Source organism: Lygodium microphyllum, chromosome 13 (genome assembly GCF_053477565.2).
Source record: "Lygodium microphyllum isolate KBCC chromosome 13, Lygodium_microphyllum_v1.1.10, whole genome shotgun sequence".
Classification (NCBI taxonomy): Eukaryota; Viridiplantae; Streptophyta; class Polypodiopsida; order Schizaeales; family Lygodiaceae; genus Lygodium; species Lygodium microphyllum.
The window spans coordinates 43,056,801-43,084,240 of NC_141147.1; positions in this window are offsets into that span (position 1 = coordinate 43,056,801).

Sequence of the window (27,440 nt, forward strand, 5' to 3'; positions counted from 1 at the left end):
TGGAGGAGGAGAAGAAAAGAAGCATCGGTAGTGTGGACAGCCAGGACGAGGTTATGCCAGGCCTTGGCTAGATATGTCCTTCTCTTTAGGCACGCCCTTTCTCTTCTAAGTCACACGCATTGCCTTAGATCACAAAGAAAAGTGATGCTATTTTCTGGATATGGATGCCAGGCCATTTCTTGGTTATGGAATAGGCATGGAGACTTCTTTTCAGCTTTATTGAAGGCACATCCACAGTTCCATTAATGCTCCTGCATGCAGTCCTTGTGGTCTGGAGGTGTAAACTCCCAAGAAAGCTGCCATTAATGCTTCTGCATGCAGTCCTTGTGGTCCATAGATGCTTTGGAAACTCCCCTACTGCTCCCGTACTTGTGTACCTTCAATTTTGCATAAAATTTGGTGACATCCAACCATTTAAGCCCTTATCCACCATATCTGACCTTGGATATCTCCAGATGTGGTCATTTGCTAACTGTAGTTGTCCTACAGCACTCCACTAGTCACTGTCTTGTACCATTTTTGTCTGAAATTGATTTTGAAATAGGAAAATAGGAGTGAAAATGGAAGAAAATAATGGATCAAAGACTGAAGCTCTGATACCACTTGTCAGAGAGAGAACTAGGGAGAGAGAAAGAGGAGAGAGAAAGACTGCAGGAAGGGAGAGAAATAGAGTGACGAAGAGAGAGAAAGACTAGAATTGGAGAGAGAAAGACAGGAAAGATGAAGAAGCCATGGAAGCTTGGAGCAAGAAGGGAGAGAAAGATTGTAAATGTATTGATATGTCAAAAAGATATGAAAAATTACAACTTCTCTCCTTATATACCAATGTCAGTGTGACATGGCATATTATCGACATTTCTTACACTAATTCCTTATTCTCAGCTTCTTACATTAGATGATTGTGATCACATGTCTTTGTGATTCACTATTAGAGGATATGCAAATGGCCTCTTTTTGTTACACGAGGGCCAAACTCTAGCACTTTGTATTCTTTACATGTGCCTAGTGTGAAGGATCATATTATAGTTGTGACTATGTAGCCTTTGTATCTCCTTGGCATCATTGTTTGAGTCATATGTTTGTTGTTAGAATGAAAGTTATTTCTCATTTGTAGCATCTCTCTTCTTTTAACTTTTCAAACTTTGAGATATGTGAGCATTATATGTATGCAAAGAAAAAGAGTCTTGGTACAAAGAAATTCAAACCATTGGAACTGATTCATAGTAATGTGTGTGCACCTATGCCTATAGTTCCATTGGGAGGAGAATCTTGTTTTATTACTTTCATTTTTGATAGTTTGTGTGTGCCTATGCCTATAGTCTCATTGGCAGGATCACCTTACATTGATGATGCTATAAGAAAAGTATGAGCTTATCATCTTGTTAACCCTAGAGCAAGAAAGGCAAAAATAAAAAGGACAAAGCAAAAGAAAATTTTTAAACACATGGAAAAGCAGAAAAAAGTGGCCCGATAGCAAAAATAAGAGGAAAAAGGGCCAAAAGCACAAAGACACCTTAAAAACCCAAGGCGAGTGCAAAAAGGGAAGAGGTGCCTAAATCTTTGTAAAAGAGCACCGGGCTCCCTCCTGTGCAATTTGTAAAGAAGAGTAGATGGGCGTGGGTGAAGCCACAATGCAAATAGAAGGGAATAGGAAAAGAGGACCTCTGCTAAAATGGCCAGGTCATGTAAAAAGGGGGTGGGTATCTAAAAAGGATTAGGGCATGTATAAAAGCCAAAAAGTGAAAATTTGTCAAAAACACGGATCTAGAGCATGGCAGCTATGGAGGATGGAAGATGAAGACACTAGTCATGATGACATGGACTTAGATAGATTAGATAGATTAACTATTACACAAGTGAATTAGGTTCCAAGATGGAAGCTTGGACTCATAAAGACATTCTTATGTAAGATGGACAATGACACTAATAATGACTCAAACTGATAGTTCCATTACTTTGAAATGAGTGTCAAGCACATGCCTTTATAGCTTTTGGATAGTACCACTCTCCTTCTTTGTGCTTATGGGATTTTGAACATCTCTTCCTAGAGCATGCATTATTTCTCTGTCTTCCAACCTCTTCAAGACATACATCTAGTCATACATCATTTGCTTTTCTCAACACCCCCCCCCCCTCAAATGATGAGTCTCTACCCTTGTTGGCTTTTGCCCCCCCTACATGATAACATGGATAGGGACACTAGCTCTTTGGCAGCCTAGTCAAGTTAAGGCTTGAAACTTTACATTTTGGTAAGGATTTACATAATCCAATATGGGAGAACATGATCCACTTATGGAAAAAAAATTATTGTCAGTAGCAGAATGTATCTTCTTCATCTTCTTTGTGCATCCTTTATTTTTCTTGATCTTCTTGGTTTTCTTTGTCTTCATGCTCTTTTCCTTTGTTGTGCTCTTTATCCCGTTTGTTGATGTGTGGTACGTGCTTTTTGCTCTAGTCTTCTTCACACAATCTTTTTGCTTAATGCTTTTGTGATGCATATAAACATGTACATTGCTTTGACTTGACAGGACTTGTTGAACCACTACATAGATCTTGGGATACATAGATTTTGGAGTTCTATTTGGCTTTCTGAGGTCATTACATTTCTTTGGGCATACAAGATGGATACATTTTTCTTTTGGCTTCATGACTTGATAGCACATTACTACATTAGCTTTGGATACATAGAATTTTGGGATTTCATATGGCTTTGAATCATGGCTTGACATTACATTCAATTTCCTCCTGAGATCATACAACATCTTGTCCTTCATTTTGCTTGCTTTGTCGCTCTTCACTTTGCTTGCAACTTCTTTGACTTTGACTTTGCTCTTCTTATCCCCCTCAAGCAAAGGTACCACCAATTTTGAGTTTTGTATGATGACCAAGGCAACTAGAATGTCTTCAAAGTTCTTCATGAAAAGTATCCCCATAATAATCTTTTTGTTTGTCATTAACATGACCAAGAATCAGCATCCAACAACTGGGAATAACCAGCAATGAGTTAGTTCTTAAATGTCTTGAGAAACCACAAGCACTATATTAGTATCAAGAGATGCTTATTTATTTTGACGCACTTATTTATTGAAGCACCTGGCATTTATTTATTATTTTGTATGAACATGGGCTCACGATTTAAATATTTGTTATTAGACATTGTATTTGGGCACATCTCGACTCTTTGGGAGCCCAACTGCTTTATTCTTTAGTTGGACAAAAGCAAACACAAAAGTTAAAGCATGCTAACTGTAAATTTGGGCTTTTTTTGAGCTTGGAGATGAATAATATATCAAATACATGCTTTTGTAGAGTACTCACACAAGGTATGGGGGGAGATTGTACCCAATTAGTCTTTCGCTTCATGTCGTGCAAGTCTTCTCTCTTGTTTTTTGTGCAAAAGTAGAGTTCTTTTGTTCTTGGGGACCTTCTGATGCTTGCTATGTATGCATACAACATCTGATTTGTGAACCAGTATGAGCTTGAACTACAAGAATCGATGTGATCTCCACTCCCTTGGTCTCCTACAACAACCTATCAGCTCTCTCTCTCTCTCTCACAAACCTGCAAGTAAAAATGAGCTCTTTCTCCCTTCACCAAGGTCTTAAATCCCCTTGCGAGCACCCTTTTTATGCCATTTTCTGTTTCTTTCTGGATTCCAACCCCGTTTTCCTCTTTGCACCCTAATTTGGCATGTTGTTATAGTTTTTCCTTCTTTTCCCTTATTTTTCCTACCTAAATGCCTACAAATCACAAGAAAATATCGATGCTAGTCAAATCAACCTACCTAAACTTTAAAATTTCAAAATACTTAGTTGCAATGAAGATCAAATTTCCTTTCTTCCTACCTATCTATCTCAAGCATCGGTTTTGGGAAAACCATACTTCAATGCTCGATTCGGAGCGTGCAAGTACTCAAGACTTGAATCTGTTGGTCCCAGCAATGAAACCAAAATGTGGGAGCCTTTGCTTGATTTCCAAGACCTATGGATCACTTATTGTTTCAAGCGTTTCAAGTTGAATGCTAATTGCTACCTCTCACCTAGTCATGCCGGCTCTTACATCTATGAGTGTAGTGAGCTTACCTCCATGCTCGATCGAGTTCCTTCTACCTCAAGCACTCCGGTAGCTCCATGATCCAAGTGCAAGCTTCAAGTCATCTCGATCCTCAAGCTCTAGCTCCATGCTCCATTGTCGTGCGCACGAGACAAGAGAAGTGAAGAGAAGAGAAGAGAAGAAGAAGAAGAGAGGAGAAGATGGAGAGCTTCTCCACAACGGTCCCTCACTCTGAGACACTCACTCCTTCACTCCCTCACTCTCTCACACTCCCTCTCTGAAGCACAAGCTCAAGCAAACAAGAATAAGAAGAAGAAGAAGAAGAAGAGAAGAGAAGAGCTAGTTTTTGTTGAGAAAAGTAAATGATGTATGACCAGATGTATGCCCTGAAGAGGCTAGAAGATAGAGAAATAATGTATTCTCTAGGAAGAGACATTTAAAATCCCATAAGCATTGTGAGAGAGAGTGGTACTATCCAGAAGCTATAAATGCATGTACTTGACACTCATTTCAAAGTAATGGAACTATTAGTTTGAGTCATTGTTAGTGTCATTGTCCATCTTACACAAGAATGTCTTTATGAGTCCAAGCTTCCATCTTGAAACCTAATTTACTTGTGTAATAGTTAATCTATCTAAGTCCATGTCATCATGAGTAGTGTCTTCATCTTCTATCCTCCATAGTTGCCATGGTCTAGATCTGTGTTTTTGATATGGAATCAGAGCTCAATCGAGCATGGCACAACTCTCCTCTTACTCCTCTCAGCTTTGCTCAACCTTAGGATAGCTCAGTTTAAATGCATGACTCCATCTCTCCACTTGAATCACACTCTCTCTACTTGGCAGCCATAGCCAACTTGCACTCTGCGTGCTTTGAGCTCTTGGATCTCCTCATACAGGGCAAATCTCTTGAAGCTTCCTTCTGAAAAAGTGTTCCCTTACTATTGAAGCTTCTCCGTGGCACTTCAAATACTGACATTGCATTGGCTATAGCTCAGCATTGGCGAAATTCGATCTTAATGTTGAAATTGCACGTGTTGATTGTTCGTGCCTATTCTCTCTGCATGCAGCACACTTGGTTAATTAACTCCCTGCAACTCAAATATTTTGCTGAGTCATTCATCCTACGCGTTGTTGTGTCAAAAAAAACCAGCAGCTTGCCTATCAAACCCTAATCCACCATAGCTTCCTCATTTCAAGCTCTTTTTTCACTTCATTTCCTCATTGTTCTCAACACACTGAAGCCTCTGACACTCAGATTCGATCAATTTCTAGTAAATGCAAACCTCATGAAGAAGATTTGGAGCAACTAACCTGAAGATCAAGCATCATCAAGCTCAACATAAAGTCTTCAAATTGGCACCACGCCTAAGATGCACACCCATCAAAATGATAATTTCTTCTAAATAACTTGAATATACACTATTGCCCAGTGTTTCCCAACGCCACTGCTATGCCTGCTCTACACATCAACTGAAGCATTCACAATTGTTAGAAAATAATAAAATTAAACCAACGAAAGTGAATACCTAGCAGTCTTCAGCTACAAAATAAATAAATTGGTTAGAACTCAATCCTAACCTTAATTTATTACGAGTGCGCACTCTAAACTCATAAACGTCCATTAATTTAAATATGTGTTTTGCGAAATCACCCACTTGCACATTAAATTAATGAGACGCCCGAAAAGGACAAACGTCCCCATCGACTTTTCGCACAAGGAATCCACCTTGTGTATTGACCCCAGTAACAAATATAATTTTACGAAATCCACCGCAAAACCTCACAGAATCCACCGTGGAATATGCCTCCTAGCATCACATACAATGCCTACATGTGAACTACCTCAATTGTTTAGGTGTCGTAGATTGTGTCTCGAACTTGTGGGGCCCTGGAGTGGCAAATCAAGCCTAAACAAATCAATTTGAGCTATGTTATGAGTTCGCACCGATGGAATCGAATGGTCTGATTCGATCAGAAGCATTCGACTCTTGAAAATCAAAATCAGACGCAAGTCTCACTCTCTGACTGGACATGCACTCAAAATTGAACAATCAAAATTGGGCCCAGGCTCATGCTAGACTTGGATGCTAGAATCGGATACAAAAAATCGAATCAAAGGCCAAAATCAAGTCCCCGATTCTAGGAATTGGACAAAAACTAGCAAAATCAAATAGATGAGCATAACCCAATTTTTTAGCTACTCTAACCTGTCCAAACCTAAATAGGAGCCAAAACCCTAGTCGTGGGTGACCCTAGTGCATTTCTCAGCAAGTAGATAAAACAAAGACTAAATTCTTCCAAGGACCTGGCACCCGACAGTCTAGGAGTCAGTGCAATTCCTAACCACACCTAATAGACACCTTGAGAAAACCAAGGGGGAGGCCGTAATTTGTGCCTTAGAGCCCATCTTCACAACCTTTGAAGCCGCCCAAAACTGATGAGTTTCCTAAACTCAAGGCCACAAAACCCATAGAGCCTCAACGGGGCTATCAACCAACACTATACCTTGTTGTCCCACAAGTAAGAAGCAGTGCACCCTCAAAGCCCCCAAATACGCCCCTCACACAAGTCACCGATAAGAGTTCAACGGAGATTAGCAATCCACACACCATGCACCAATTGCTGAGTTATCTAGCCTAGTCAAGAAACCCTAATCTTTTGCAGGCATTAGATCCTCCTATGAGCGTCAAATCTATCCTCTCTTTAGTCTCCAATTAAACCGAGAACATGGTGATCCGGGTTTTTTACAACCCGGATTATTACCACAAAATTTGGCCAAAGCCCCTATCAAGAGCTTACCATATCACTTTGGGTTTACTCTTCAAGCACTAGGTATGCTACATTGCTTCTCGATTATGATAACTCTAGCAAATGGGGGGAACAAATTCTTAGAAGGCATGTCAATGTAAAGGGTAAAAGGGATGGTTATCTTAGTGAAGATGAAAATGGATTACACCTAGGAGTTGAGTGAATGCATAGATTTTTCAAAGGACTAGCCTCCAACTACACATCGGCCCCCTCTGCATCACTAAGATTTGGAATCTATCACTATCATTAGAAGACACTTCACCCTTGCACACAAGTCAATATCCACATCATGGTGTCATTTGGATCTTGCACAAAAGCTTACAAGCATGGACCCCTTTTGTCACATGCTTATATGTATTTATATACATATGGGGGACTAAAGTCAAAGCAGCTTTTAGAAGCGTTTTTTATCATCTCAATAACTCCCAAGAAAAAGCGAATTTCAAGAAAATTCTTGCGTATCCCGATCGGTTTCGACCTAGTCTACAAAGTTACAGAATAAACTTTTTTCAAATTCCTCGCGGATTTGAAGTTACGAAGGCGCAGACTACTAGCTACATGCAATTTTCTTCTCTCTTTCACCACACCAACTTTCCACTCTGTCCTTCTTGTAAATATATTATAATAATGTGCTTTGGGCACCCACCTCTTGTAATCTAGCTCCATTTATCTATGTTGTCTACCACCACCCTTGGCTTCTTGCATGATGACCAAGGTGGAGACTTGTCCCATTCACTATGCTCCATATTTTCAAAGATGCCATACATCATCTAGGATTATGTTAATCAAAAAGATTAGCTTAATCTAATCTCTCATGGAGGCTATATAAAGAGCCCATGGAGAATGAAGGAGAGGGGAAGGACAATGACAAGCCCATGAGAGCACTCTAGAATACCCTCATCTCTTTAAGGTGAGCTATGAGTGAGTTCTTTTATTATGTAGCATAATGGCAAGCTTCCTCTACCTCTTCTCCTATTATCTCCCTCTCTTCTCATCTTCTCATTCCATGTAGCATAATGGCAAGCTTCTTCTACCTGTTTTCCTCTTGTCTCCCTCTCCTGTCATCACTCTCTCTTATATTCCAATATGGTGTCTAGTACATATATTCTCTCTTGTAAATTTGTGTATTGGTTCTCTTGATTCTCTTTGAGAAAAGAGGGGGAGGGAGGACAATGACAAGTTCATGAGAGCATTCTAGAATACCCTCATCTCTTTGAGGTGAGCTATGAGTGAGTTCTTTTATTATGTAGCATAATGGCAAGCTTCCTCTACCTCTTCTCCTATTATCTCCCTCTCTTCTCATCTTCTCATTCCATGTAGCATAATGGCAAGCTTCTTCTACCTCTTCTCCTCTTCTCTCCCTCTCCTCTCATCTCTCTCTCTCTTATATTCCAATATGGTGTCTAGTACATATGTTCTCTCTTGTAAATTTGTGTCTTGGCTCTCTTGATTCTCTTTGAGAAAAGGGATGTCCTAGCCCATCCTCCCTTTGGCTAGGTGGTGCCCCTCTTTAGTTCTCTTAGTGAGGATTGAAGGTTGGATGGGTAAGAGGCAACCCATTCATCATTTCAACCCTCATTTTTTGTGCCCCCGCTGAGGACATTCTCAACCACAATTCTCTACCTCCTTATGTGGAATGATACAACACATAGTGGTGCATCCTCTACAACAAGTTCCCCAAGTGGCTCTTCCTCAATGCCTTCACCAACTATTTTTCAAGCTGGTCGAAGTCCACGAATCCCAGAATTGTCTCCTAAAGAAGCTCAAGAAAGAAAGTATGCCTATCAGATGACGGCACGCATGCGGGTAAAAGGTGTTCACTTTAGAAATTCCATTATCTCACAATGGAAAAAATTATGTTGCCATCAATTGCTAGGTTCTCATAATTGTGGTGAGTGTTTTGCAAAGAAAGTGAAGGCCCTTCCGAGAGGTCCTCATCTCCAAATCATCAAATCCCTCTCTCTCTCTGGCCTAATCTACATCAAAGGAGGACAACTATGCATGAACAATATTGAGTTTTGTAGAAGTGCAAAGTATGGAGACTACCTTCAACTGTTGTTAGCTCGAAGGTTGGGTGTGGTTGAAAAGGTGGCCATCACACCTTATGAAATGTATGTCGCCGAGAATGGACACACCAAGGCAAGAACAATCACTGGTGAGCAAATTCTCCGTATAGCAAAGTTGGTGGGTTCCAAAAAGAAACACTCTAGGAAAAATCCTTCATAATTCAAGAAAGTGTATTCCCTCTACTTCCTTAAGTAGTCTCCACTCATGAATAATAACAATGGCCCGAATTTCTACACCTTCCACTCTGTATAAAACATCCGAGTTAATGTATGTATCAGTAGGAAGATTTTCTTCCAGCAGCGTCTTATCATGTACTTTGGGACTGAAAGATTAAGGGAGATTCTTGTATCACCAGAACCTATAATCTTCCCAATGCTAGACTACAATGCATCCTTCAATGTACATGTCTTTATCCTATTATAATAGTTTCTCATGAATCAGAACGAGTTGTATGGACCTATCCGTCCACTTGCTATGCAAACTGTGCATATTGTAGCTAGCACAAAGCTTAGATTCCAAGGTATTATTAGAAGCATACTGGGGTCTAGACGTCTTGCTGAAATCAATGCATCTGTGAACCCATTCATCCTTCCCCTTATAAAATACAACTTAAGTCTAGACGTTTTCATCTTCATACTCTACTAAGGCAACATGGCATTTCCAAGTTTTTTTTGGCACAAAGGGGAGGAAGCTCTAGATTTTTTGGATGACTTAGAAATGGCCTTCCTAGTCACAGGCCGGGATGATGAAGCAACCAAAGTACGGGCCTTCTCTTTAGTTCTAAAGGGTGATGCTCGAGTGTGGTATCAAGCTCTCCCGCAGGCTACAAGGGGTAATTGGGAGGATCTCAAGACCGCATTCATGCACAAGTACCAAGATATAGAGCCACCTGAAGATATTTGGAGACAACTCTTAGATCTTCGCCAAACCTTACCAAGGGAGTGCCAAGTATATGAAGGCATGTTTATAAAATTGTGGGATAAATGGACAGCCTCTTTAGCCGAGGGAGAAAGAGTACCTGATTGCCTTAAGAAAGATTGTTTTCTAGCCGGCCTCCATCCTCTACTAAGGGAGAAGGTCAAAGGAAAGTTTCCCACATCCTATGAAGAATCAGTCACTTATGCGAGGGAGAAAGATAGAAATTTGAAGTATCAAGCCCAGTTGAAGGGGGGAGTTGAGCCCATGCAGGTTCTATCAACCATGCCAAGGCCTAGAGAAATAGCAGAGGCCCCACCTGAACGAGAGATACCACAGCAAGAGCTCCTACAACGCATTACTAATCAACTTGAAAGCCTTTCATTAAATTTGGTACAAGGAGTGCGACCCCCTCCCCTCATGAATGAAGGCAATCGAGGTCCAAGAAGACAAGAAAGAGAGTGTTTGCTATAATTGTGGGGAGAATGGCCATGGTATGTACTTTTGCCCTCATCCTAGGCGTTTTCCAGAAAATGGGTTCCAACCAAGAAGGAGGGGACAACAAGTGACACCACCTAGGGAAAGGTTTGTTCCACCAAATCCAGGGCCTCCACCACCGGTTCAAGTTCTCCAGCATCCTCAACCACTTGCAGAGGTGCCGCCCTTGCCTATCCAACCGCCAGAGAATCATGATGTTATGATAATTAGTTTAGATGAGAATGATGTCAAAGGCAATGCCAAAGTAGTAGAGGTTGAAGCAATGCCGGTGAAGAAAGCCCGGAGAATTGAGAAAATGGAGCCTACACCACCAAAGGAGGTTGAAAATATGGAAGAGGAGGCAGAGTCATCAATGGCTACAAAGACACGCAACAATAAGAAGAGGAGGGCTCGTTCACGCCGACACATTGAGCCAGATGATTTTTCCATGGGTAAAGGTACTAGAGCTTATGATTTGCTTGCTGATGTGAGGAATCAAGGGCCAAAAATTTCATGGCCCCAATTACTACATCTATCTCCAACAGTGCGGCGACAATGGTCAAAGATGGTAAGCATTAGACCCATGAAGAATAAACATGTGAATGTAATCCAGGCTAGAAAGATGAAAGATATTGTGCCTCTAGTAGAAGCCGAAATAAATGGGCAGAGAGTATCAAAGACATATGTGGATGGAGGTGCAGAGATTTGTGTCATGACAGAAAAGTTGATGCATCGTTTGGGATTAGAGGTAAATGAAACTACTAAATTTGGGGCCAAAATGGCTAACAATGTAGTAGTAAATTGTTTGGGAGTTATAAACAAAGTCAAGGTAAAGGTATGCGGAGTGCAATTGGAGCTTGACATGTATGTGATGCCAGTGAAGGGGGACGGCTATCCGCTCATTCTTGGGCGACCATGGTGTTATTTCCAGATCCGAATAGCTGAGAAGGATCAACAGAAGACCACCTTCATTACACCTTGGGGTTGTTTTGCTTACAAAGTAATGCCATTTTGATTAACAAATGCCCCAGTTACCTTCCAGCGATTCATGAATTATGTCTTCCAACCATATTTTGGGAAATCCATCAGGGTCTTTATTGATGATTTTTGTATTTATAGTTCTAAGGCTCTACATCTAAGGAAGGTGGATGAAGCTTTCAACTGACTCGCACAAATGGGGGGGAAATTAAACCATGAGAAGTGTCGCATTGGTGAAAGCAGTGTAACTTTGTTAGGGCATGTCGTAAGTGAGAGGGGCATTGAAGTAGATCCAAACAAAGTTAAGGCCCTATTGGCGGTGCCATCACCATCTTCTGTGCAGCAACTAACCTCTTTCATTTAGAAGGTGCGATATATGGGGCGGTTCATTCATCTCCTCTCCCAATTAATATTTCCACTGTAACAGTTAACCCACTCTGAGGAGCTCCTGTGGAGTGACGACAGCGAAAGCTGCTTTCACAAGGTGAAGAAGGCTCTTAGCACCCTTCCTATAATTTTACAGCCGTGTTGGGATCAAGAGTTTTTTGTCAATCCGAGTTTTTGGGAAGATGCTCTAGGGGCAGCACTAATACAAAAGGATGCTAAAACTGGACTAATGAGACCGGTTTACTTTTCTAGTAGAGTAATGACAGCATCAGAACGAGGGTACAAGATGGTCGAGGTGATGGTTTTGTCTCTAATGTTTGCTGTAAGAAAGTTTCGTCCTTATCTTCTCCCTAGGCCATTCACAGTGATCACGACAGAAGAGCATTTTCCTTATGCCTTACAACACATGGATGCTTCAGCTAGAATCGCTAAGTGGGTGATACAACTCCAAGAGTTTGACTACACCTTCAAGGTGGAGAATTCAAGGTGGAGGATTCTACCCATAGATGCTATCAAAAGAAGGAAAAGGAGAAGGGAAAGGTAAAAGAGAAGACACCTCCTCTTAAGGAGCCACCGCGGGTGGAGAATGCCCATGCCCTCTACTTTGATGGAGCCTACAAGTGTATTAAAGACAGAGCGGCAGCAGGAATAGTGGTGTTCAGTCCCGAAGGTGACAGACTTAATGGAGAAGGTATCAGCTTGGAGGATGTCCATTCTAACAATGAGGCAGAATATCAAGCCTTGCTTTTAGGTTTGAGGTGGTGTCTTTCACATGGTGTCACTCGGCTTAATGTTTTTGGGGATTCTATGCTAATTGTTAAGCAAATGAAAGGAATCTGGGATTGTAAAAATGATAACTTGGCAGTGAAAATGAGGGAAGCTAAAACTCTCATGAGAAAGCTACAAAAAGCTCAAATCTATTTTGTGCCAAGGCGCACAAATGGCGACGCAGATGCTCTAGCAGCTGAAAAATTGAAAGAGGTAATGGTGGGAATCATTACAGTAAAGCTTCCCTTGTTTCAAGGTAAGTTTCAACTACAAGATGTGCTTTATTTTCTTGAGCAAGGTGGGGCACCTACACATATGAGTAAAAGTGAGAAAATGTGGCTAGCTACTAAGGCCACCAAATACCGCTTGATAAATGATGTGTTGTATTGCAAAGGAAAGGATGCAGTGCTTAGAAGGGTGCCAACAGCAAAGAAGATTATAGATGTGATTAATAGCTGCCATGAAGGGGTTTGTGGCGGACATTTTGCTCAAGAAATAACCAGCAGGAAGATTCTCCAAGCCGGTTTTGTCTGGCCTAGTCTACATCGAGATGTGCAACATTGGTGCCGCACTTGTGACAATTGCCAAAAGGCCGAACCAAGGAAGCTAGTGCATGAGGAACAAAATCCCATAACCACATATGGCCCATTTGAGAAATGGGGGATTGACGCAATAGGGCCACACCCACGAACTCAATCTAGCAAGGAATACATCATAATGGGTGTGGACTACATGACAAGGTGGGCAGAGGCTTCAGCAACTAGTAGGATCACAGCCCAAGAAGTGGGAAAATTTGTGTTTGAAAATATTTGTTGCAGGTTTGGCACACCTTTGGAAATTATCTCTGATCAGGGTCCTGATTTTAGGGCGAACCTAGTAGGGGATCTAATGGAAAGGCTAAAAATCAAGCACATGCATTCTACTCCCTACTATCCACAGTGTAATGGTTTGGTCGAAAAAGTGAATGGGTTGATTTGTAAGATAATTACCAAGCAGGTACACATGCACCCCAAGCACTGGGATAAAAAATTGAATGCAACTCTTTGGGCCTACAGGACTTCATTCAGAACCTCACTTGGCTATACTCCATTTCACCTCGTTCATGGCCAAGAGGCTTTGCTTCCTATAGAGGTGGAACTGGCCAGTTTGCGTGTTTTAGTAGCCAGTCAAGAGAAGAATCAAGATAAGAAGTTAGAGGAAAGGATCTTGGATCTAGAGAGGCTGGAGTTAGACAGAGAAGCAGCAGTCCAACACTATTCCATGCAAGCTGAAGAGAGAAGGAAGACCTTTAATAAGAAGCTGGCTAGCAAACACATAAGGGAAGGATCACTTGTGCTACGCTATGATAACCACTTTGATAATAGAAAGGATGCTAAACTTGTGTTCAAGTGGGAAGGGCCATTCATGGTCATAAGGAGATATCCAAATGGCAGCTATAAGCTAGGTGACATGGATGGGAAGGTTCACAAGACAAGGATAAATGGATGGCGACTGAAGCCTTATTTTCAAAGAAATATGAACACTTTGGAGCAATCATTCAATGAAGAGCCACCAATGAGGGGATGCAATCCTCCTTGCTCTATTGGACCATCATTAGCAAGCTAGAGGCATGAATACCTCTAGCCTAAGGGGAGGGCTAATTATCCGCGTTTTTTACAACCCGGATTATTACCAAAAAATTTGGCCAAAGCCCCTATCAAGAGCTTACCATATCACTTTGGGTTTACTCTTCAAGCACTAGGTATGCTACATTGCTTCTCGATTATGATAGCTCTAGCAAATGGGAGGAACAAGTTCTTAGAAGGCATGTCAATGTAAAGGGTAAAAGGGATGGTTATCTTAGTGAAGATGAAAATGGATTACACCTAGGAGTTGAGTGAATGCATAGATTTTTCAAAGGACTAGCCTCCAACTACACATGGGCCCCGTCTGCATCACTAAGATTTGGAATCTATCACCATCATTAGAGGACACCTCACCCTTGCACACAAGTCAATATCCACATCATGGTGTCATTTGAATCTTGCACAAAAGCTTACAAGCATGGACCCCTTTTGTCACATGCTTATATGTATTTATATACATATGGGGGACTAAAGTCAAAGCAGCTTTTAGAAGCCGTTTTTTATCATCTCAATAACTCCCAAGAAAAAGCGAATTTCAAGAAAATTCTCGCGCAACCCGATCGGTTTCGACCTGGTCTATAAAGTTGCAGAATAGACTTTTTTCAAATTCCTCACAGATTTGAAGTTACGAAGGCCTATATTGTTGGCTACATGCAATTTTCTTCTCTCTTTCACCACGCCAACTTTCCACTCTGTCCTTCTTGTAAATATATTATAATAATGTGCTTTGGGCACCCATCTCTTGTAATCTAGCTCCATTTCTCTATTTTGTCTACCACCGCCCTTGGCTTCTTGCATGATAACCAAGGTGGAGACTTGTCCCATTCACTATGCTCCATATTTTCAAAGATGCCATACATCATCTAGGATTATGTTAATCAAGAAGATTAGCTTAATCTAATCCCTCATGGAGGCTATATAAAGAGCCCATGGAGAATGAAGGAGAGGGGAAGGACAATGACAAGCCCATGAGAGCACTCTAGAATACCCTCATCTCTTTGAGGTGAGCTATGAGTGAGTTCTTTTATTATGTAGCATAATGGCAAGCTTTCTCTACCTCTTCTCCTATTATCTCCCTCTCTTCTCATCTTCTCATTCCATGTAGCATAATGGCAAGCTTCTTCTGCCTCTTCTCCTCTTGTCTCCCTCTCCTCTCATCTCTCTCTCTTATATTCCAATATGGTGTCTAGTACATATATTCTCTCTTGTAAATTTGTGTCTTGGTTCTCTTGATTCTCTTTGAGAAAAGAGGGGGAGGGAGGACAATGACAAGTCCATGAGAGCACTCTAGAATACCTTCATCTCTTTGAGGTGAGCTATGAGTGAGTTCTTTTATTATGTAGCATAATGGCAAGCTTCCTCTACCTCTTCTCCTATTATCTCCCTCTCTTCTCATCTTCTCATTCCATGTAGCATAATGGCAAGCTTCTTCTACCTCTTCTCCTCTTCTCTCCCTCTCCTCTCATCTCTCTCTCTCTTATATTCCAATATGGTGTCTAGTACATATGTTCTCTCTTGTAAATTTGTGTCTTGGTTCTCTTGATTCTCTTTGAGAAAATGGATGTCCTAGCCCATCCTCCCTTTGGCTAGGTGGTGCCCCTCTTTAGTTCTCTTAGTGAGGATTGAAGGTTGGATGGGTAAGAGGCAACCCGTTCATCATTTCAGCCCTCAATGGGAGATGACTCGATCACTTCAATTAGACATTTGGATGCCACCTTCACTGTGCTTGCTAAAAGCTATGAGCAGTTAGACTTAGGTCTCCTCAAAGAGCCTCTAGTAACCGATGTATACGCACTTCCATGCTCCTGGGAAGAGTTTGAATTTGTATTCATCAAAGTCCCCATGGTAGCCAAGGAACTGATCTCACCAATGAGATTTCTCATGAGAAAGCTCATAAACAAAGGCTTATTACCTCCTATAGCAAGAGCAAAGTCTACCACCATAAGCCAAGAGCTTGAAAAACTTAAAAAGATGGCCGTCACTGACTCTCCCTTTCTATATAAATGGTATTATCTCTGTCTTCAATGGGAACAAGAGGGCTGCCAAATCATGACCAATGCTGAGCAAAGACGTGCCATCAAAGCCATGAAGTATGATCCAACTTATGTAGCTCCTACCTCCTTCAAAGTATTGGCCATCACCTGTAATTGGCCCTTAAAAGATCATGTTATGGCCCATCCTTACTTTGATCGCATCCTGAGTGAGGAAGAACTGCACTTTGCTAGTCGGATCAACTCTTGTGATTTCCTAACCGATGTCTTGACCTATATCACACATGTTGGCTTTCAATCTCAGGACATGAACCATCATGCCACCTTAAAATACAGACTGTAGTTTTACACTTGGCTCACAAAAAAGTAAAAGCATCAAGCCCATGCACTTAATGTTGTTCTCCCTTCATCCTCTAATCCTAGTGTCAACCCTTAAACAAACAAAGGTCGAAAATCCAGAAAATCTGAAGCGAAAAACAAGGCCAAGGCAAAAGTGAAATTGAAGATGAAGGTGCGTCAAGAAAAATATGGAAACATAAGAAGTGCAGAAAAGTCCTAAATAAAGGAAAAAGACGCATAAGAAAAAGCACGAGTCAATACTTTTGTAAAAGAGCGCAAGCGCATCATGCAATTTGTAAAGGTAGATGGGCGGTAGGAAGGAAGCTAGGAAGATAGGAGGACAATGGGAAAAAGGGCCTAGGCCACGGCCGGCCATGTAAAAAAGAAGATAAGGGGATGACCGCCCAAAAGGGATTTAGGGTTTTGTATATAAAGTTGAAAAGTGAATGAGAAGCTCATTCTTGTGTGGCAAAAAGTGGCTCTCTCTTCTTCTCCTTCTTGCTAGCTTGAGCTTGTGCTTGAGAGAGGGAGTGTGAGACTGTGAGGGAGTGAGTGTGTGAGGGTGAGGGACTGGGGAGGAGAAGCTCTCCATCTTCTCCTCTCTTCTTCTCTTCTCTTTTCTTCTCTTCTCTTCTCTTCTCTTGCTCGTGGCAATGGAGCTTGAGGATGGAGCTTGATTGAAGCTTGCACTTGGATCGTGGAGCTATTGGAGTGCGCAGGAGAGGAGGTAACTTGATCGGCATGGAGGTATGCTCACTACACCGGTAAATATGGATGGCGCGTTGGCTATGTGAGAGATAGCCATTAGTGCTCAACTTGGAACGTTTGAAGCAATAAGCGGTCCATGGATCTTGGTGATTGAGTGAGAGCTCCCACATTTTGGTTTTGTTGCCCAGACCAACGAATTCAAGCCTTGAGTGCTTGCGCGCTTCGAATCGAGCATTGAAGTAGGGTTTTCCCCGAACCGATGCTTGAGGTAGATAAAAAGGAAGCGAGGGAGTTTGAAGAGGTATTCGGTCTCCTTAGCAAGTAGGCTTTTGGTTTTTGGACTTGGAAAAGCATGATGGAGGAGTCTAGGTATTTCTCTTATGATTTTTTCTTTCATTTAGAAAGGATAGGAGCAAAACATTGGAGCACACAGTAGGGTTTTCTATTGTTGTATAACAGGCTAAAACAGGGAAAAGAAGGGCAAAAAATGAAATTTTGGGTTAAATGTTGGTGAAGGGAGCAAGACTAAGGTGAGTGCAGGCAAGGTGATAAGGGGCTAGGAGTGGCAAGAAAGGCCACATTTTGCATTGTAGGGTTTCAGTTTAGCTAGAGAGAGGGAGAAATCTTCATTGCGTGGACCTACTTCGATCTAGTCATCTAGGAGTTATTTGCCCAGCACAGGTAATTCCACACCTTCCCCTACATGAGTAGCTTAGATCTGAAGGTGCTCAACAAGTAGGAAGGCCTCGATCACTCGGCACTTTGAAGTCTAACAAAAATTGAGTCTCACTCACCGATTCTGGGTTGAGTCCCAAAATTGGCCCTCAGATCACTCAGCCATTAGGCCATTCGGCCCTTTAGTATTCAGCCCTCGACCAACTACACTTTGATGCTTTTCACTCGACTTGTCCAAATGAAGCATTCGAACAGACTTTGAAATTCAACCCTCGGCCCTGCTGCTGCCGACTTGGTCCAACCCCACTCGGACAAGTTGACATTCGACTCGGTCGAATTCACCATTCGGCCCTCAGACAATCAGACTCGAACTGGCCGAATTTGACATTCAGACCAATTGCATTGGGCCCTTTTTCACTCAGCCCTCAACTATTCGGACAAACCAAATTGGGCATTCAACCCCTGCAATTCGGACCTATTGGGCCGAATTTGGATTCTTTCAAAGTTTAACCTGTAGACCTTGAAATTGACCGATAGACCATATAGAGCCAAAAGCACATCATAAATCTACCATTGGGCTAAAATCTAGAGCAAGTAGTTTAAAACTTGGCTATAAACGGTCCTTCAAATCGCGCATGGCATTTACTGTAATGGCCCTCTGGGCCGGGGGGTACTCCCCTCCCAAACCCCCACAGAGGGGGCTCTATCCCCTTCACACCTACCCAAGTGGGTTGGAGAGAAAATGCGCGCCGTGAGAGGTCCTCCAAATTAAATCCTAGTGTAGTCATGGCTCTACACAAGCATGGATTTGCACCTGCAAAAGAGCAACCAAAAGCCCATACTCGAACAAGGATGCGAACAGAGACCTTAGAACCTCAATGGGCCAACCTAGCCAACAAGGGCAAAAAGGCCACACTGCAAAAACACGTATGTGTTGCATTCGGACTGCATCTAGTCAAAGCGAAAATCAACAACATCAAGCTACAACTGTGAGGATGACTAAATATGATAGTCCTAACGATAGATGCACCTTGAATAGCACTACACAAACGATCCAAGACAGTAGTGGAGAATCCACATCTGGTCATGCAGTTGGGGACTCAAGGGCATTTTTCAAAAGACTTAAATTTATAAGACAAGACCCGGAAGATGAAGACATAGTGATGCATGCTTATCTTAGGGTCAAACTCACCGCAAAAAGAGAGCATATTGTCGATGCTCTCATCGATGAAGGGTTAAATTTTAATAACTTAACCTATGAAGCATGGACTATGCTAGGCCAGCCAAAGCTCACAATGACTAATGCAACTATTAGTCCATACGATGAACACCCACAAGCACTCATAGGAAAGTGCAAAATCCTTGTAACTATTGAAATTGAAAGCTTGCTTGTCCTATTCTATGTTCCTCCAAATAGTGCTAGTTGTGGAAAGGAAACCCACCTTGGATGACCCTTCAAAAGGGCAACCAAGTGTGAGGCTAACTATGTCGCACAGAGGATACACTTGACTCTATTGGGTGTGAGGATAATCACAACCTTTAGTAAGGGTGACCTCATCAAACCTCGAGGGAAAGACAAGGAACATTCCGACATGCCAAGCAAGACTAGTGATGAGAGCAAGGACTTGTTGAAAGAGTTGCTATAAGCGCATGTTGAACAGAGAGAACCAGTGAGTGAGGCCAGGCTTGAAACAAGAAGGTCATGAGACAATGCCAAGGATGGGCTTTGGACTTACAAATATTGTAGAAGACCCAAAAAGAAGCCCAAGCCTTATAGACGAAGGTATCGATGGAGAGCCATCACAACGCCAAGATGGATATCCAAAGCGTTGCTACGTGCTCAAGAGTATTACGCAGGTAACCAATGGATTTGGATACCAAAACCCCCTGCTAAACCTCCTCTATCAGCTAAAGGCTAGATCGTATCAAGAGCAAAGAAGTGTATGAGGAAATCTAAACAAAAAACCAAGTCTCAAGTCAAAAATATTGGAGTGGCCAAGCCCCTCATGATCGAAATCAAGAAACCAAACGGGACTATTCGAAAGGTAGATCCTCATCCTAGTATGCTTGACGAGCAGATATTAGATGTAATCGTTGAGGGTAAGAAAAATCCACTAGTGCCTAAGGAGCCTTTGATTTTCTAAGAGTATAACAGGCATCATAGGCACAACATTTCTCATGGCAAGGTTAAATGTTCAACAAAGCAAATGGCAAAATCATCTAATAGCCAGGAGCAAATCTTCCAGCCAGTGTCAAAGCCACTTAGGAGTCCTAATTTTCCTACACCCTCTTTCCCAAAATGGACACAGGAAGCACAACAGCAATCATCAAGTGCAACTGCTCAATCCCAATCTCTATCTCCATCTAAGCTTCCAAATATCCAAGAGGTGGGACATGACACCACCCGTAGCTCTTGGCCCAAGGATATGCCTATGCAATGTAATGTGACTAGATCAACTAGGGCTCGATCTGCACAAGTGAATGCTCAAAGGGCAACAAAATACACACTCACTTCTGATCTGCCTGAGGACCTAATACCACAATCTACTAATAGTAGCCAGTCCACTGAACTAGCTGTTACTACTTCGAATTAGGAATCACAGCAGTCACAACCTTTGGCCGTGACGATGCCCCTTGCGGAACATGTCCTTAGCCATTCACTGATGGAAGAGGTGTTGCAACCAACTTCCTTGATATCTCCAGTACTACCGAAGCATCTAAAGCCTAGGCCTGAGGAGAAACCCCTTGAAGGTATGGCCAAGGAGATGGCACATCTAACCAATCAACCTAGCAAGGTTGTTCAGCACGTTGTAGTTAAGTCCCATGAGAGCACACTAGAGAAAGAGAGTGCTAAGGCCCAACCAAGCACATCAATGGCTGACCTAGTTCAGGGTCCTAAGTCTTTGAGAAAGAAACCTTCATTGCCCATGAACAAGAGGAGAACACAACGAACACAATGGCAATTACAAGTGGTTGCGGACGCCAAGAACATTGAGACCAAGAGCACGGAAGAACTTGGGAATAAAGCATGGAGTCCACCCACAAAGGAACCCATTGCCATCTCCCCTAACAGCGGTGAAACCTCAGAAACATATGTGTATTCTACTAAGTCAAAGCGACCATCACCATTAGCGGTTGCTTGCAACACTCAATCCACTGATAACAAAACTTGCATTAACCAATCAAGAGTGGATACAACACTATCACAATAGGCTGACAAATCTATACCAGTCACATCCAAGGAGAACCATGATGCAATAACAAAGCCTCAAGAGAAACATGGAAACCCCGATGACATAAGCAACCCTAGAATTGATCAATCTTGCTCATCTAGGCTTGATCCCCTAGCCATGCTAAAGCCTAGGGAAACTCCTAGAACCTTGCATGAGATAGCAATCAAGCAAGCCCTCATTGAACATAGAAGTGTCACAGAATGCTTAACTAAGTTGGATGTTAAACTCAAAGTATTTGCACGTATCTACGTCCTTGCGGACATGGGTGCATTCCCTAAGAAGCAACTTGGGGAATACTTGCCATTTCCCCTATCCTAGGAAGAGCAAGAACATCTTGACGAGCACAATGACAGGCTCATGCATGAATGCATGTGACTCACCTTTGACGAGGAAGCCGACGAACTATGCTTAAATGTAACACTCAATGATGTGCTCTACCAACCAAATCTCTTAGAAATAAAGCAATTAAAACGACAATCATAGGGTCGAAATCAATTTGAAAAACATTGGTTTGAAAACAGTGTTATAATGGCCAAACTAGGAGTGCAAATTATGATGGTCTCAGAGGAGCGATTGGCCAAATGGCGATCTCAAAGAGACCCAACCTATGTGGTCCCAACTTCCTTTTGAGTATTGACTGCCACTCGGGGTATGGACTTAGCCGGAACTAGCTAAGAGAACTCTCTGGTTGATAAAGTTCTCACTGAGGAGGAGTTACATGTTGCCAATAGACTCAGACAAGGTACCATGCTACTCGATGTTGAAAAATATCTATTGTTATTGAGTAAGCTGCCACAAGTACTGGATGCATGTGCCATACTCCAGTACAATCCTGAGTTCTACAATTGGCTTTTATTTGTAAATATGTACATAAATAAACAATGAGTTTTGTGACCCTCTGTATAGATAATATCAACACACACAAGCAATGATAGTCAAGCGCAGGGAGAAGAGTTGGGTTTGACAAGCTAATGTCCTCAAGTCCTCCTCTCACCATAATCTAGAAGTCGTGTGACCATTCTCGCCTCCAAGTGGAGGGCATGCAACCCTCATTACCGCCATAGGAAGCCCTAACCAACATCTCTGATGGCATAGATGGGGCATCGTCCCCTTCTATACACCTTTCCCCTTTTCGGTCTATCCTTCCGGGGACGAGCCCTGCTAACATCATCACGAGGGCCATCCCTCTACAATGAACAATGCATGCCTCACCTCACCCCTCCTCCTCATATGTGCTTGATAATCCACTGTTTAATCCCTTTCATGCAAATAATTCTATCATGTCTCAAAGCCTAACCTTGGTTCACATTTTGCAGGTTCCCCCACAGCAGCCATCATGGAGCACCCAGTATAACTGGCTTGCAAGGAAGCTATCCGCCGTTGGAGGGAGCATACAACACAAGCTCGTCCGCTAGAGCGTTATGTGCCTACCCTTAAGAGATATGCACAGAAAAGAGGCCCTAAGCGACACTGCCCAGGATGCAGGCCGAAAACTCCCCAAGCCAAGAGGACGAAGGCTCAAGGGAGCGCTCGAGGTTTAGCGACACCTGCCGTGCGGGCCCTCCCTAGAAGCTCGAGCACCAAGTGCTCAAAGGAGGAGAAGGAAGTGTGATTCAAGAAGGAATTTGATGAATTGTTTCGAGGCATTCTTGAGATTGAGGTGGCCAAGGACCACCTTTTGGGTCCCAGTCGAGGTTTTCCCTGCCCAGCCTGACAGGAGCCGATCACCCACACAGCCCCAATCGCCTGACCACCCAAATTCAGCCTGTCTCATACAAATCGAGTAGGCCCTATGTTGTATGAGCTACTTGCCAAATGCCATCCTGCCACAACTTTTTGTCTTTAAGTGGTTAAAGGGGCAAGCCTCCCCAAACTGTACAAACCTCCCTTATTACTAATGCATGGCACGTCTTTAACAAGTGCAGATAAATGCATTGCAGTCAACATCATAGGATTTAGATGAAGTAATATATTTTTTCAATGGAGCTATTCATCATAATTGACGCATGTGATTTACATATACTCTCACGAAGCGTCAAGTGGATGCAGGACGACACAGGTCTTTGTAAGAAAGTGTTCAATGCCCAAGTCACCGCAAGACCACCAACCTCACAAAGAGCCATGATGGAAACCTCACCGTCGGAAGCAAAAATCACCCTTACCGATCGCCCACATCGCATGGCCCAAAGAGTGATCAGTGTTGGCCACTCTCTCTTTCTGGGTCAAACTCTACACATGGCACTCACGGTAGCTGTTACCTCAATTGTACCAACATCGCACGTTACAAAGAGGTTTTGCAAAATCTCTAGTGTATCTCCCATCTCAATAGATGTTCCTCTAGCAACGAGGCTAGGACACAATCATCGCTATAATATCCAATTTTGTAGCCTTTGAACATTTCCCGATCCAATTGAAAGACTAATAGTCTCAAAGTATTGCAATGGTTGTACTCATGTTTTTTAATTAAAAAAAAGAGGTGGGAACGAGAAGGAAAAAAGAAAAAGAAAAAGAAGAAGAAAAAAAAAAGACAAGAAAAGAAAATAAAAGAAAAAAGCACTCACAATCACAACACGACACCTAGGGGTCCTCAAATTAGGTACACCTAGTGACCTTGGTCAGCTGGCTCTGTCCCTAGTCCCCTAGCCCTCTACACATCCCCCACAATTGTTTAGGGCACATCAAGGGCAGGACATACCTAGGGAGCTTGTCTCACCTATGGTTAGACATGTCACCCTGACCCATTTGCATGATTCCTTTGGCACTTTGCCCTAATACCATTGCAATCGATTAGGGTAAGCAATGCATGCACAGCCATGGAAAGTACACCATACTCGTTAAGCAATATGAGTAGCTACCCGCTACCGAAAGTAAGGTGTCACTGAGCTCAACCATGCTACCTTGTGTTGTCACAGCACAAATGATGTCACATGCACCTTCTTGTGTACTTCCCCTCACCAGTAACAACTTTTTCTACCTCACTGAACCCTTGCTTCCTCCATACGTTGCTACAAGGAACTAGACCCGCAATCTCCTAACTATGTAATATCTTAGTATGCATGTGCACTCACATAATATCTGCACCACCACAATATATATAGTTTGGGTCCTCAAGTGCAGGACAATACTCTCAGCTTGTTGAGAGTTTGACATGTCTCCCAAACTAATCAACAGTGCGTCTTGTGCATGATAAGAAGACTAGCACTAATCCCAGGGAGAGACCACATATAAAATTTTTCCATTGCAGGTATTGTAGACTCCAACAGACATACTGTCAGCTCTTCATCAGCACTCCACTCTGAATTCATAATCCTTCATCATCCTGCAAGCCCACCAACGAATCGTCGGCCGCCCCAGCATCCCCGCAACATCAACACCTGTGCCAACCCATAAATGCAACTCCCAACTAAAACCGGTCCTATCCCCAACTTCAACACCCCTATCACCAACCAAGCAGGCCAACATAGTGCAACCAACGACCTTCATCCACACCACCACCAAAACTTCTCTACGACAAACCACAGATGTCCCTTCCACCCACTTCTTGGGTGCATGCCAAAGCTTGCTACCTACGACGATGAGTGCCATGGGACTGGCACTCGTCTAGGAGGGGGGGTAATGTTAACCCTCAAATGAACAAAGGTAGAAAATCCAAAAAATCTGAAGCAGAAAATAAGGCCAAGGCGAAAGTGAAATGGAAGACGAAGGCACGCCAAGAAAAATATGGAACACAAGAAGTGCAGAAAAGTCCTAAATAAAGGAAAAAGACACACAAGAAAAAGCACGAGTCAATACTTTTGTAAAAGAGTGCAAGCGCATCAATGATTTAATTTAAAGAGCATCGGGCTCTCACATGTGTAATTTGTAAAGGTAGATGGCAGTAGAAAGGAAGCTAGGAAGATAGGAGGACAATGGGAAAAAGGGCCTAGGCCACGGCCGGCCATGTAAAAAAGGGGATAAGGGGATGACCGCCCAAAAGAAATTTAGGGTTTTGTATATAAAGTTGGAAAGTGAATGAGAAGCCCTTTCTTGTGTGTGGCAAAAAGTGGCTCTCCTCTTCTTCTTCTTCTTCTTCTTCTTCTTCTTCTTCTTCTTCTTCTTCTTCTTCTTCTTCTTCTTCTTCGCTTGAACTTGTGCTTGAGAGAGGGAGTGTGAGAGTGTGAGGGAGTGAGTGTGTGAGGGTGAGGGACCGGGAAGGAGAAGCTCTCCATCTTCTTCTCTTCTCTTCTCTTCTCTTCTCTTCTTCTCGCGGCAATGGAGCTTGGAGCTTGGAGCATGGAGCTTGAGGATGGAGCTTGCTTGAAGCTTGCACTTGGATCGTGGAGCTACCGGAGTGTGCGGGAGAGGAGTTAACTAGATCGGCATGGAGGTAAGCTCACTACACCCATAGATATGGATGGCGTGTTGGCTATGTGAGAGATAGCCATTAGTGCTCGGCTTGGAACACTTCAAGCAATAAGCGGTCCGTGGGCCTTGGCAATTGAGCGAGAGCTCCCACACCTAGGAAGGATCTGCATCATTAGGGAGAATAAGGTGGAAAACAAAACCTCATAGGAACACGAATGATAGATCATAAAAATGGGAGGCAGACATAAAGAAAACTTTGAGATCAAAACCTAAAAGTAAAAAGGCAAATAAAATACTTTGCATTGAAGAATAATATTCTAGAAATGCTTGCTTGGAATTTATGGAATGCATGAAGTAAAAATTTACATTCTATCTTTGAAGTTCCCTTGTTTCATTGCGTAAAGTTGCAATCTTTTGCTTTCATGTTGGAAAATGGTCTTGCAAGTGAACTAATAGAAGTCATTGCATCTTGGTAGGAACCCAAAATGGCAACACAAATTCCCTTCTCTGAGGAAGACAATAATAGGTATCAATTGGCCATCGAGACAAGAGTCTTCGACCAACTCAAGTACCATAGCATCGGCAACCTGAAGGAATTTGTAAATGCTGAAGATGCAGTTAAGAGGATGATCGACCAGTGCAACCTTCACAAGTACATGGAAAAAGTTGGTCAATCGACCATGGCTGATTTACAGAGTTCCTGAGGACCTTTGATGCAAGCAAGGGCAACAACACCGTAACTGTTAGGTGAGGAGTCTCTCCCATGAAGATCAAGGTTGCACTAAGGTCAGAACTGGTGGAGAAAGCACTAGGGCTAGTAAATGTCCAAGGAAAAAGACAAAAGGGAGACGTCTATAACATGCTAAAGATGACAAAGCTGAGGGTACACAATAACGATGAAATTAGCTTGGCAGACATTCCCAATGGTACTATCTAACTACAAGCAAAAATGGTGCATGCCCTCTTCTCCAGTCATCACAGGTACAACGTGCTCATGACGAGGATCCAAGTGCCCATGCTTGAAAGTGTCACAGCAGGAGCCCTAGAGGAAGTCAACCTAAATGCTCATGTTTGGAAGACAATCAAAACTTCTGCCAAGGTGCTAGCATCCAGCCAAAACGAGTGATTCACCAGCTGCTAGTAGCTCCAAATCTGACCACAGAATGCCTATGTCCAAAGCATTGACCATAGGGTTTGGCAAGGTACTAACCGCCATTATTCAAGAGGTGGTGGGAGAAGTGGAAGGTGAAGACGAAGTGGGGGAGACCCCTAAAAGATCACCGCCCCATGAGCAAGAACAATCAAGTGAAAGAACAGTGAGTGAGGGGGGAGAACATGAGATGCCACCTAGATGAAGAGGGCCAAACAAATTGCAAATTAAAATTTTGCTAAAGAAGCAATAGGAAGCCAAGGAGAGGATGACAAGAAAAGAAAAGGCTGAGCTACAAAAGGCATAGGAAGAGCAAAAAATGGCCGAAGAAGAGAGGGTGAGGAAATTGGATGAAGAAGCACAAAGATTATGCAATGAAGAGGAGGAAGACACAATGAAAGCCATTCACATGTCAATAGAATAACACGTCAGGGAGGAGGAGTTAGTAGCCATGAGCCCACTCATAGACAACGGACCAAGCACCAATGCCAAGACTACAGAGATTGAGCAAGGAAAAGGCAAGGGCTTTCTCCATCTGATCCCACCATTTCTTGTGGCCCCAACTGCAACTATAACAACCACCCAAGGCACTGCAACCATGGTAAATGAAAGCAATCTGATGGCCTGGGTGCAGTATTTGGTGGGTAGAGTGTAAGAGATAGCCTCAGAGCCAAGTGGAGGAACTCCAATGGCAGGAATTAAGAGAACAGCAGTTGTGGATGTCAAATCAAGGCAAGATATTAAAAAGCAGAAAGTAGAGACATCAACAATATCAATGCCTACAGAAATGCCCCCGTCGATGGGATATGATGAGTATGTCAAGGAACTCCATGTGTAGCTGGAAAGGGAAAATGAAAAAAAGAAGATAGCGGTGGTTGAGCTGGAGGAAGAGAAGGAAGCCTCAAAAACATCCCAATTGG